Genomic DNA, 14,964 nt, shown 5'->3' on the forward strand with positions numbered 1-14,964 from the left:
ACCCCCTTCTCATCTGGCCCAACACTGAACCCCCCCTGCTCATCTACCCCATCACTGTACCCCCCTGCTTTTCTGTCCCACCGCTGAACCCCCCTTCTCATCCCTCCCAGCACTCTGCCTCCTGCACATTTGCTCCACCACTGTACCTCCTTGCTCTTCTGTCCCACCACTGTAACCCCCCTGCTCATCTGCCCCACCAGTGTACCTCCCTGCATATCTGCTTCACTGTATTGTGATTGTTTGTCCCACATTGAGGAAAGTGGTCGGGATCTTACATTGCTGTATTCACACTCTGTTACCTCTCGTTTCCTTACCCCCACCTCAACTATCACTTGTGTCCTTTTTGAGTAGACCATTGGCTCGGTTCACACTGCCGCAACTTGGGATCTGACTTGTGAGACCCCAAGTCGCATGACATGTAAAACCCATGTTAGTCAATGAGAGCTGTCCTAATTAGCACTACTGAAGTTGCTATGACTTTAGAAAATTTTCCTGTACAACTTCAAGGCGAATTCTATCTGACTTGTGCCCATAGACTTTAATTGAAGTCACCTTCAAGTCAGATCTTCAACTATATCGATGTGATTTGGATCCAACATTACAGGAAGATTACCCAGGCATTTTCTGAAAGTCATTTTCTGAAAGTCACTTCTAAAGTCGCATCACAGTAGTACTCAAGTTGCCAGCAAATCTCCAGCACGTCCCCTGGCAAAGTCAAACCGTAATTTAAGCAACTTTCAGGTTGTAGTAGTGTGAAACGAGCCTAAACTGTGGAACAGACCCTGACCAAACACTGATCTAGCTATTTAATTTATTTATCTTTTTTTGCACACACTTTTGACTTCTTGACATCACAAGTCGGCCCCCCGATGACGTAATCTGATTGCCACGCCCCATCGTTTTTTAAGTAATGCAGGACATTGGCGCCGACAGATCAGCAGGACGCAGCATTGGAGGAGGGTCGTCAGCAGGAGCGGCAGCAGAGGAAGAAGAACACTGGACAAAGAAGACAGAAGAAGAGCGGAAGAAGAAGCAGGGGGAGAAGGAGAAGACCGGTGGATGAAGATGCGGGAGAAGATGGAGGAAGACCAGAGGAAGAAGAAGATATTTTTAATAAAAGACTTGTCAAAAACTGTCTACTGTATTTTTTACCACTACACTACTTTTTTTGGTGAATGGGTAGGGGTACAATGTACCCCATACTCATTCACATAGGGGGGGTGGGATCTGGGGGCCCCCTTGTTAATGGGGGCTTCCATTTTCCGATAAGCCAGCCACCCACAGACCCCCGACAACCACCGGCCAAGGGTTGTAGGGAAGGGGCCCTTGTCTCCATCAACATGGGGGCAAGGTGCTTTGGGGTGGGGGGCGCAGAGCCCCCCTGCCCCAAAGCACGCACCCCCCATGTTGAGGGCATGCGGCCTCGTATGGGTTAGGAGAGTGGAGCGCTTGCTCATCCCCTCCCTTTCCTGACCTGCCGGGCTGCATGCTCGGATAAGGGTCTGGTATGGATTTTGGGGGGGACCCACACGCCCATTTTTTTTAAATGTTGGTGTGTGGGGGTCCCCTCCGAATCCATACTAGACCCAAGGGCCTGGTATGGACTTGGGGGGGGGGGATCCCACGCTGTTTTTTTCATAATTTTTATTTTTAGCCGGTATTTTTTTTTTACATTGAGCGGAAAGCCAGCTGACAGCTGATGACTCATCGGTTGTTAAGGATGCGGTGGCCCCCTCCTTAGCAACCAGCTATATACAGTGTAAAAAAAATGCAAACCGTAAATCGCTGCAAAATCGTGGTAAAAACGCGGTACTTGCGTTTTGGATGAGGGTCCATTGAATTCTATTACATGCAAAATGCTGCATTTTGAGAGAAAAAAAGTCCCCGACCCTTTCCAAAAACGCAGAGGCACAAAATGCATTGATGTGAACATGCATAATGCATCAAAAAATGCATTAGTGTGAATCGAGCCTGAGTGCAGGAATTGATGTGACTGTACAATATACAGGTAAAAGCCAGTAAATTAGAATATTTTGAAAAACTTGATTTATTTCAGTAATTGCATTCAAAAGGTGTAACTTGTACATTATATTTATTCATTGCACACAGACTGATGCATTCAAATGTTTATTTCATTTAATTTTGATGATTTGAAGTGGCAACAAATGAAAATCCAAAATTCCGTGTGTCACAAAATTAGAATATTACTTAAGGCTAATACAAAAAAGGGATTTTTTAGAAATGTTGGCCAACTGAAAAGTATGAAAATGAAAAATATGAGCATGTACAATACTCAATACTTGGTTGGAGCTCCTTTTGCCTCAATTACTGCATTAATGCGGCGTGGCATGGAGTCGATGAGTTTCTGGCACTGCTCAGGTGTTATGAGAGCCCAGGTTGCTCTGATAGTGGCCTTCAACTCTTCTGCGTTGTTGGGTCTGGCATTCTGCATCTTCCTTTTCACAATACCCCACAGATTTTCTATGGGGCTAAGGTCAGGGGAGTTGGCTGGCCAATTTAGAACAGAAATACCATGGTCCGTAAACCAGGCACGGGTAGATTTTGCGCTGTGTGCAGGCGCCAAGTCCTGTTGGAACCTGAAATCTCCATCTCCATAGAGCAGGTCAGCAGCAGGAAGCATGAAGTGCTCTAAAACTTGCTGGTAGACGGCTGCGTTGACCCTGGATCTCAGGAAACAGAGTGGACCGACACCAGCAGATGACATGGCACCCCAAACCATCACTGATGGTGGAAACTTTACACTAGACTTCAGGCAACATGGATCCTGTGCCTCTCCTGTCTTCCTCCAGACTCTGGGACCTCGATTTCCAAAGGAAATGCAAAATTTGCTTTCGTCAGAAAACATGACTTTGGACCACTCAGCAGCAGTCCAGCTCTTTTTTTCCTTAGCCCAGGTGAGACGGTTTTCGCGCTGTTTCTTGGTCAACAGTGGCTTGACACGAGGTATGCGGCAGTTGAAACCCATGTCTTTCAAGCGTCTCTTGGTGGTGGATCTTGAAGCACTGACTCCAGCAGCTGTCCACTCCTTGTGAATCTCCCCCACATTTTTGAATGGGTTTTTTTTCACAATCTTGACTAGGGCGCGGTGATCCCTATCGCTTGTACACTTTTTCTGACCACAGTTTTTCCTTCCCTTTGCCTCTCTATTAATGTGTTTGGACACAGAGCTCTGAGAACAGCCAGCCTCTTCAGCAATAACCTTTTGTGTCTTTCCCTCCTTGTGCAATGTGTCGATGGTCGCCTTTTGGACAGCTGTCAAATCTGAAGTCTTCCCCATGTTTGTGTAGGCTTCAGAACTGGACTGAGAGACCATTTAAAGCCCTTTGCAGGTGTTTTGAGTTAATCAGCTGATTAGTTTGTGGCACCAGGTGTCTTCAAAATTTAACCCTTACACAATATTCTAATTTTGTGACACACGGAATTTTGGATTTTCATTTGTTGCCACTTCAAATCATCAAAATTAAATGAAATAAACATTTGAATGCATCAGTCTGTGTGCAATGAATAAATATAATGTACAAGTTACACCTTTTGAATGCAATTACTGAAATAAATCAAGTTTTTCAAAATATTCTAATTTACTGGCTTTTACGTGTATATGTAAAGCGCTCTGTAAACTGACAGAGCTATACAAGTACCTACATGTTTGGTATCTATTTACTGGATGCAACATCATCTTTAATAATTAAAAAAAAACTGGATATTATATTTTTTGTGCGCTAAAAGTATTTTATTTATTTTTTTTCAGTAATTTGCGTTGGATAAAGTGTGTACATTTTGTGCAACATAAAAATTGCAACAGCCATCATTTTATTCTCCAGGGGCTCTGCTTGCAGAAAATATAAAATGTTTGGGGTTTCTAAATAACTTTCTAACAAAACAAAAAAGATGCTGATTTTAACAAAAATTTTAAATTTGACAGCAAGTGGTTAAATTGCAGCTTTGGCTTCTGTTCCATATGTATCCACCAGGTGGCAGTCAGAAAACATATAAAATTGTAGGTGATGTTACTTGTGTTCCTGTAACCATATACAGTATTAGCAAAAAAGCTTCTAGTCGTAGCACACTCTTGTAGCCAGCACTGGTGCAGCTGATGACAACCATATAATAGAACACCTGTCAGGTTTTTTATTACTGTCTGTATCCCCATTAGGGAGGTTCATCCTCTCTGTTTATCCTGTTTGCCATTCTCACTGAGAGTGAAAAGTGAAAGAAAATCACAAATGTTGGGTTGTCACCAGAACAGGAATAGAGGAGAAATCTTCCAACGGGGACACTCGTTCTGGTAACAACCAGGGATTTCCTCACTTTGGAGGGATTTCCTTTCACTTCATGTTTTGGCTATGGGACAGGAAGTGAAAGGAAATCTCCCCAATGGGACACAGATGGCAAAAAACTGACAAAAAGTTTTGTTACCTCCCACACCTCCCCTTTTTTTCCTCCCCGGGAGGGTTAACCCCTTCATGCCGTCTGTACGCAAATTTGCGTTCATGGCTTGAAGGGTATATACCGGGATGATGCTTGCAGCTGCATGCATCACCCCGGTACCGTTTTTTTTTTAGAGCTGATAACAACCGATGTGGCTAAAAGCTGCTCGATTGTTATTCTAAAGGAGCGGGAGGGGACGCCCCCCCCCTCCCGCCACCTTCCGCCGCTTTTCCTGGGCCCCCGTCCCATCAGGAGACCTGAGCAAAGAGCTGGCATTTCCGTTGGCTGGGCTGACACCCAAACGAAGCCGGATTCGGGTCTCCAATGTAAAATCCCAGAATCGTTGTCAATGGCGCCGATTTTAAAAAAATGACAGTATTCAGAATCGCCAATTTTGGCAATCTGAATACTTTTAAGTGCAAAGGAGGGATTTGGGGTCTTTTGGATCCCTCCGTAAAGAGTACCTGTCACTGCCTATTACATCCCTTGTGACAGCAATAAAAGTGATCAGATTTTTTTTTTTTTAAGAGACAATGTAAAAAAATAAATAAGAATTTTTTTTTTTTAAAGCGCCCTCGTCCCCGCGTGCTGGCACAGCAAAGAAAATACATACGTAAGTCGCGCCTAAAAATGTAAACGGTGTTCAAATCACACATGTGCGGTATCGCTGCGATCGTCAGAGTGGGAGCAATAATTCCAGCAAAAGACCCCCTCTGTAACTCTAACCTGATAACCGTAAAAAACTTTTAAAGCATCACCTATGGAGATTTTTAGGTACTGTAGTTTGTCGCCATTCCACGAGTGTGCGCAATTTCAAAGCGTAACATGTTAGGTATCTATTTACTCGGCGTAACATCTTTCACATTATTTGATCTTGTTCTCATCACAATTCATTCACAACACTTTCTACTCACTCACCACTGGTGTTCTACACATTTGTCTCCAATCTCTTGACCATGGGCTCCAGCTGGCATTACTTTACATTATATTACTTTGTTCAGACATCAGGATCCCGGTGTTTTCTATACTTGTCCTTCCCAGTCACCGCGGGAGACTCCGCCGGGATGCTTTTAGGCCCTGCATGCACAGCAGCGTGGGTAAGCAGCCCTATAGAATTATTTACAACAGTCATTTTTTCCATTTCTCCCTTATTATATGTTTCTTGTATACTTTTCACATGAATGCATGTTTGCTTTACTGTACCATATTTCGTTCACAGACTTAGTTCCTGATAAAGCGGTTCTTCCGCGAAACTAGTCGAAACTCCATGTCATCTGTGCATATTTTTTAGCATATTTTGTATTGTCCCTGCTTGTTGTATTAATAAATTTTGCTACTTTTTATATTTATATTTCTTTTGTTCATTATTGTATATCTCTTTTTATATGTACCGAGATAGCCCGCCTGCATTTTCCCTGGTGAGTTTGGGGTTGGGGCCCTTACTTCCAAACTTCAATTCCAATTAATTTCGGATGAGGGCACATTTTTCAATTTTTAATTTTCTTATATTGTTTCTGTGAGGCCACATATACTTTCTCTGTAACATCTTTCACATTATACAAAAAAAAATTGGGCTAACTGGGCTAACTTTACTGTTTATTTTTTTTTTATTCATGAAAGTGACTTTTTTCCAAAAAAAAAAATGCGTTTGAAAGACCGTTACACAAATACCGTGTGACATAAAATACTGTAACAATCACCATTTTATTCTCTAGGGTCTCCGCTAATATATATATATATATATATATATATATATATATATATATATATATATATATATATATATATATATATACGGTTTGGGGGTTCTAAGTAATTTTCTAGCAAAAAATACTGATTATAACTTGTAAGCAACAAATGTCAGAAATAGGCTTAGGCATGCAAGGGTTAAAAAAACACTCCTAAAAGCCAAATTTTGCACACGCATTCATGCGTGTTCATGCACATTTGCGCATTTGGCATTATTGCATGCCTTGGCCATTATTAATTTATTCTGGCCATTAGAATGCATTAATGCACTAACACACCTAATTGGTTCTAGCTTTTATGCAGGTTCATACACGTTTGTGTGTTTCATATGCCCAAACACTCCTTTCCTGAATGCGCTGGCGATGGGTTTTTCATTCAGCCTGTAAACGCTCCTCTTCTAATACGCCTCTAGACACCTATATGGTCATGGGCACATAGGCTAACATAGAGGTGCTTTTAGAGGCTGGAAAAAAAAGTCAAACACCAAGTGGCACAAGACCTTAAATCCGCAGAGTTTTTTTAGCTGAACACATTGAGCATGGGTGTGCAAGGTGTGCCTGGGCACACAGTAATCACCCCGTGCAGCGCAGATTCCCCCTGTTGATATTTCACCAAAGCACCCCCCCCCCCCCCCCCCCAATGAAGCTCCTATAAAAAAAAAAAATTAAAAAAATTATCCGAAAATAAAAATCGACTGACATCAACCTCTGCCCTAGAGACACATCTACCGTCCTACTAACATCTTCCATGTTTTAACACGTTTTAAAATGCTTTTTACATTTATTTATAAGAGTGTGTGTGTGTGTATATATTACGCATACCTACATACACACAGCTTTGGGGTGCACGCGCTAATGCAATCGGCTGCGCACACCCTATGACATGATAAAATATATTTTCCCCATTAAACAATTTGGTCAAATCCATACACCAGCACTTGCAGTTTAGAACTTTGAATGCTTCTGGCTCCTGCTCTCTTATGCCGCGTACACATGACGGTCTTTCCAACGGAGTTCCGCTGAAACGGACTTGCCTACACACGATCACACCAAAGTCCGATCGTTTAGAACGTGATGACGTACGACGGGACTAGAAAAAGGAAGTTCAATAGCCAGTAGCCAATAGCTGCCCTTGCATCGTTTTTGGTCCGTCGGACTAGCATACAGACGAACAGTTTTCCCGATAGGAATTGATTCCGTCGGAAAGATTTGCAACATGTTCTATTTCTAGGTCTGTCAGAATTTTAGAAAGAAAAAGTTAGATGAAGCCCACACACGATCGGAATGATTCCGTCTGACCTTTTCTGCCGGAAAGTCTGGTCATGTGTACACGGCATAAGTGCTGCTTCCCTAACCTGTTGGTCTTCACAGGAAAGAGATAACAGTGGACAGTGCAGTCTCCAGTAAATCTGTTAGTTTGGAGATGGAAGAGAGAAGACGGGAGGAGGAGGGGAGTGTCTTGCCATTCTTGGCTGTGGGGCTGTGTATTTCTATTGATACACACAGTGTAGGGAGACACAACTCTAGCCTCTGCCCACCACCAAACACTCCGCACCCCTCTCCTGCATATACTACCCACCTCCATACACTCCGCACTCCTCTCCTGCACATACTACCCACCTCCATACACTCCGCACCCCTCTCCTGCACATACTACCCACCTCCATACACTCCGCACTCCTCTCCTGCACATACTACCCACCTCCATACACTCTGCACCCCTCTCCTGCACATACTACCCACCTCAATACACTCTGCACCCCTCTCCTGCACATACTACCCACCTCAATACACTCTGCACCCCTCTCCTGCACATACTACCCACCTCCATACACTCTGCACCCCTCTCCTGCACATACTACCCACCTCCATACACTCCGCACTCCTCTCCTGCACATACTACCCACCTCCATACACTCCATATTCCTCTTCTGCACTTAATACCCACCTCCATACACTCCGCACTCCTCTCCTGCACATACTACCCACCTCCATACACTCCGCACTCCTCTCCTGCACATAATACCCAACTCCATACACTCCGCACTCCTCTCCTGCACATACTACCCACCTCCATACACTCCGCACTCCTCTCCTGCACATACTACCCACCTCCATACACTCCACATTCCTCTCCTGCACATACTACCCACCTCCATACACTCCGCACTCCTCTCCTGCACATACTACCCACCTCCATACACTCCGCACTCCTCTCCTGCACATACTACCCACCTCCATACACTCCGCACTCCTCTCCTGCACATACTACCCACCTCCATACACTCCGCACTCCTCTCCTGCACATACTACCCACCTCCATACACTCTGCACCCCTCTCCTGCACATACTACCCACCTCCATACACTCCGCACCCCTCTCCTGCACATACTACCCACCTCCATACACTCCGCACCCCTCTCCTGCACATACTACCCACCTCCATACACTCCGCACTCCTCTCCTGCACATACTACCCACCTCCATACACTCCATATTCCTCTTCTGCACTTAATACCCACCTCCATACACTCCGCACTCCTCTCCTGCACATACTACCCACCTCCATACACTCCGCACTCCTCTCCTGCACATAATACCCAACTCCATACACTCCACATTCCTCTCCTGCACATACTACCCACCTCCATACACTCCGCACTCCTCTCCTGCACATACTACCCACCTCCATACACTCCGCACTCCTCTCCTGCACATACTACCCACCTCCATACACTCCGCACTCCTCTCCTGCACATACTACCCACCTCCATACACTCCGCACTCCTCTCCTGCACATACTACCCACCTCCATACACTCCGCACTCCTCTCCTGCACATACTACCCACCTCCATACACTCCGCACTCCTCTCCTGCACATACTACCCACCTCCATACACTCCGCACCCCTCTCCTGCACATACTACCCACCTCCATACACTCCGCACCCCTCTCCTGCACATACTACCCACCTCCATACACTCCGCACTCCTCTCCTGCACATAATACCCAACTCCATACACTCCGCATTCCTCTCCTGCACATACTACCCACCTCCATACACTCCGCACTCCTCTCCTGCACATACTACCCACCTCCATACACTCCGCACTCCTCTCCTGCACATACTACCCACCTCCATACACTCCGCACCCCTCTCCTGCACATACTACCCACCTCCATACACTCCGCATTCCTCTCCTGCACATACTACCCATCTCCATACACTGCGCACTCCTCTCCTGCACATAATACCCACCTCCATACACTCCATACTCCTCTCCTGAACATACTACCCACCTCCATACACTCCATACTCCTCTCCTGAACATACTACCCACCTCCATACAATCTGCACTCCTCTCCTGCACATAATACCCACCTCCATACACTCTGCACTCCTCTCCTGCACATACCAACTACCTATATCCACTCTGCACATAATAGCCACCTCCATACACTCTGCACTCCTCTCCTGCACATACTACCCACCACCAAACACTCCGCACTCCTCTCCTGCACATAATACCCACCTCTATACACTCTGCACTCCTCTCCTGCACATAATACCCACCTCCATACACTCCATTCTTCTCTCCTGCACATACTACCCACCGCCGTACACTCTGCACTGTGCATTCCCTATTTAACATTACCACATTCTGCACTATGTAAGTCAACTCTAGTAAACCACACCCCTTTAAGCCACGCCTAATATTTCACACCATTTAAACCACGCCCACATTTTATGCTCGCCACTTCTTTTTTTTTTTATCAATGCCTGGGGCCCACTTTTTATCTTGCACACGGGCCCACTCATTTCATGATACGCCCCTGCAGCGGCCCTTTACCATGTGATCACCCGATCACATGTAAATAGACTTGCCGGTTATCAGCAGTGCTTTCCTTCCACGCTGTGTCTGTGTGAGGAAAGGAGAGCCGTTAACTGGCAAGACTGCCAGTACATTGTTTACACTGATAATCAGGGCACTGATCATCAGTGTCCTGATTATCAGTACAGTCCCATCAGTGCCACCTAACAGTGCTCATTAGTGCCCATCAGTGCTGCCTATCAGTGACACCTATCAGTGCTCATCAATGCCACCCATCAGTTCTGCCTATCAGACCCACCTATCAGTGCTCATCAATGCCGGCTATCAGTGCCGCCAATCAGTGCTCATCAATGCCACCCATCAGTGCCGCCAATCAGTGCTCATCAATGCCACCCATCAGTGCCGCCAATCAGTGCTCATCAATGCCACCCATCAGTGCTGCCTATCAGTGCTCATCAATGCCGCCTATCAGTGCTTCCTCATCAGTGTTGCCTATCATTGCCACCCAACAGTGCTCATCAGTGTCACCTATCAGTGCCTCCTCATCAGTGCCACCTATCAGTGCTCATCAGTGCTGCCTATCAGTGCCTCCTCATCATGTCTCTGGGCTGAGAGTGTCTCTCTCTCATACAGCTCAGAGCCTGCACTGACAGTTCCCCTTCCCTCGCATTGCTGGGAGACGAGAGAGCCCATCTGCTCCTTCTCCTCCCACCCTCTCCTCCTGTGTGCACAGCGGAAAAGTGTGAAGCCCAGCAGCTGAATTTAATCATTCAGCTCGAGTCTTTCACACTCCCCACAGTGCACACAGGAGGAGAGGGTGGGAGGAGAAAGAACAGATTGTCTCTCTCGTCTCCCAGCCATGCAAGGGAGGAGGGAGGGGGAACTGTCAGTGTAGGCTCTAAGCTGTATGAGAGAGAAGTTCTCAGCTCAGAGCCGGTCAAACAACCCTGCTGGGCCCCCCCCCAACAGTGGCTGAATGCCAGGGCCCAGTCACAAATGTGACCTCTGCGACCCTGGTAGTTGCACCACTGGCACCATATGATGCTGCAAGACAAAGTAGCCACCCCAAAACAAGAAAAACTGGGGCAGCAGTCATGGCACCAGCTTAAACCAGAACATAGATGCTGTTATTTTTCAACTTCCTTTAACAGGCCAAGCTGTCAAGCAAAAGTGGCAGTTAAAGGTTTGAGACTTACCATTGACAGGGGTGCTTACAATGGTCAGCTTTTATTTATTTATTTATGTAAAGCCTGTATCCCCAAAAAAAAACAGTTTACCGTAACTGCTTATAAAATGTTCGCTGGAGTTCAGCTTCAATTTATTAGTCAAGTCCATCTAAATCTGCATGTCCATCTAACACTACCCTCTCCCTAGACTGACAATGCTGCTGTCCAAGGGTGTCTCAGTTATTCCTCCAACTCCTCCCCTCAGCACCCCTGTGGTTCAGAAAAAAGCTCTGTGAAATATGTAAAGCAGCAGTGCAATGCCTACTCACAGGACATAAATCCTATGTGTCACAGAATTCAGGGAAATAAATGTGTGGGATCTTCACAAAGTAAGTTTACAAATTTTATGATTATTTGCATAAATTGGACAGCACAGTGCTAAGTGGTTAGCACTTCCACCTAGCAGCACTTGGGTTGCGGGTTCAAATCCCAACCACAGCACTACTTGCCTGGAGTTTGCATGTTCTCCCTGTGCCTGTGTCGGTTTCCTCTGGGTACTCTGGTTTCCTTGCACATGCCAAAGACATGCTGGTTGGTCAATTTGCTCTAGTATGTGTATGTAAGTTAGGGATCTTAGATTGTAAGCTCCTTGAGGGCAGAGACTGATGTGAATGTATAATATATATGTAAAGTGCTGTGTAAATTGATGGTGCTATATAAGTACCTGTAATAAATTAATAGACGTAGGCTTAAATTACAATGTGGAAATGAATATATGATTTTACATTTTCACCACTTTAAATAGGGGGGTCTCCAAACATTCTAAAGAAAGGGCCAGTGTACTGTCTTTCAGACTTTAGGGGGGGGGGGTGTATTGTTGCCATTGGAAATTGAAATTGTCCTGGCATCAGTGGGAGTAAACAATGCATCTTTAGCATTAGAGGGAGGAATAGTGCACCATTGTTGGTGTCAATGGAAGAATAGTGCCCTATCCTTGGTGTCAATGGGAGGAATAGTGCCTCATTGCTGATATCAGTGGAAGAATAGTGCCTCATTGTTGGTGTCAGTGGGAGGAATAGTGCCTCATTGTTGGTGTCAGTGGGAGGAATAGTGCCCCATTGTTGGTGTCAGTGGGAGGAATAGTGCCCCATTGTTGGTGTCAGTGGGAGGAATAGTGCCTCATTGTTGGGGTCGTTGGGAGAAATAGTGCCCCATTGTTGATGTCAGTAACAGGAATTATGCCCCATTGTTGGTGTCAGTGGTAGCAAAAGTGCCCCAAAGGCCCAATAAGGGCAAGCAAAGGGCCGCATCCGGCCCCCAGGCTGCAGTTTGGAGACCACTGCTTTAAATGATGGAGTTACAAAACTGACTAAATCTGTTACCGTGGACTGAAAGATTGCATACCACAATATTTTATAAATCCTGTTTCATGAACTTCCCTCATGAGGCAACAATATTTCTTGCTGTATCCTTCATCGGCATCTTTCTTGATGAAGTGGTGACAATGTACCATTTAATACATTCTAGCACACTGGTATTATTAATTTTTGTGCTTCATGTTACAATAGAGAATCATGCTGTACAGATCCCAGATTATAATGTTACACTATGTTCCGTGTACATATAAAAACAGAACATTATTTTACCCAGATAGGCTGAACTACAAGGGCAACTTTGCTAGTAGGAATTTTAACCACTTGCCGACTGCGCTATAGCCGAAAGACGGCTACACCGCGGTCGTCTAGTTCTGGGACACCGCCATATGACGGCTTCTCGTGATCTCGCTCCCGCCGCGCGCCCACTGATATTTGCAGTTTTCGGAGGACACTGCTGATCACGTATTGAGGTAAAGAGCCAATCAGCGGCTCTTTATCACATGATCAGCTGTGTCCAATCACAGCTGATCACAATTGTTAACAGAAGTTGGTTATTATCAGCACTCTTTTCCTCATGTCAGTGTCCTGATTATCAGTGCAGTCCCAACAGTGCCCACCAGTGCTGCCAATGTGTGCCCACAAGTGCTGCCAATCAGTGCCCATCAATGCTGCCAATCAGTGTCACCTACCAGTGCCCATTAGTGCCAACTATCAGTGCCGCCTATTAGTTCCCATCGTAGCCGCCTATCAGTGCAGCCTCATCAGTGCCCATCAGTGCTCCCTATCAGTGCCACCTCATTAGTGCAGCCTATCAGTGCCCATCAGTGCAGCCTCATCAGCGCACATCAGTGAAGGAGAAAAATTACCTGTTTTCAAAATTTTAAGACAAACTATGAAACTTTTTTTTTTCTTCAAAATTTTCGGTCTTTATTCGTTTATTTCTAAAAAAAAAAAAAAAAAAGAAAAAAGAAAAACCCAGTGGTGATTAAATACCACCAAATGAAAGCTCTATTTGCGTTAAAAAAAAAAAAATTCGTATGGGTACAGTGTTGCACGACCGCGCAATTATCATTCAAAGTGCGACAGTGCTGAAACCTGAAAATTGGCCTGGGCAGGAAGGGGGTGAAAGTGCCCTGTAGGCAAGTGGTTAAAGTTGCACTCCAGGTATGATCTTTATTTTATAGTTTGTATAGTTTGCATAGGTCCAGCTTGCCACAATGTAACTATATATATATATATATATATATATATATACCATACCTGAGCGACTGCTGTGAAAACTGACATTCGCTGTAGTAGTCAGTGCTACTACAGCTGCAATCTTCCAGGATCAGTGTTGAGCGTCTTCTCTTCTGCATAGTGACCACAGAAGGTGGGTCACTACTGCCAATCACACAGAGTCTTGTAATTTATTTTTTCAATGAATACAAGGTGAAGTTGTGACATCAGTCTTCACCTCATCCAATCACAGAATTCCTTGTATTCATTTGATTTAGTTTTGAGCAAGCAAAAGGCACAAACAGGGTAATATGTTTTCAGTGATACCTGACAGAACTCTGTCCACAGGCTCTATAGCAAACCAGAAGACAGAATATATTTATTAAAACAGCATATGCATTGGACATCTCTGCTAATTTTTTTTTAGCGAATCTGGGGAGTCTGGAAGCCCGAGGTGCTCTGCTATGTAAATAGCCACCAAACTAAAATTGTTGTAGATTCTGGCCTGTCCCCTTCTGAACATCACTATTGGTGAGTGAGGCCATCCATCACAATGATGGGGTGATAGTGACATGCAGGAAGTGGAAGAGGGTATGTAAGAGACCTCAACAAGAATAGCTTCAGGTGTTTTGGGTCTAAACAAATTTGGGAGGGGTGACACCAGGCATGCTAAGCACCATGCTAATTCACTAAATAGTTTGGTTTATATGAAATCTATACTGAGATAATAATGAGGGTTGCCATTGATGACAGCTCCTTGTTTGTTCCTTTCCTGTATCAGTGACAGCATTGATTGGAACTCTCCCAAAAAAGGCAAATATATTTTACCTGGAGTTACACTTTAGCCTTCAGATCTTGTTTTATGTGTGTGGAAATGTACACTAATGCCCCGTACACACGATCGGACATTGATCGGACATTCCGAAAACAAAATCCATGGATTTTTTCCGAAGGATGTTGGCTCAGGCTTGTCTTGCCTACACACGGTCACACAAAGTTGACGAAATTTCCGAACGTCAAGAACGCGGTGACGTACAACACGTATGACGAGTCGAGAAAAATGAAGTTCAATAGCCAGTACGGCTCTTCTGCTTGATTCTGAGCATGCGTGGAACTTTGTACGTCAGAATTGTGTACACAGGATCGGAATTTGCGCAAACGGATTTTATTGTG

Source organism: Aquarana catesbeiana, linkage group LG03, assembly GCF_042186555.1.
Source record: "Aquarana catesbeiana isolate 2022-GZ linkage group LG03, ASM4218655v1, whole genome shotgun sequence".
Taxonomy (NCBI): Eukaryota; Metazoa; Chordata; class Amphibia; order Anura; family Ranidae; genus Aquarana; species Aquarana catesbeiana.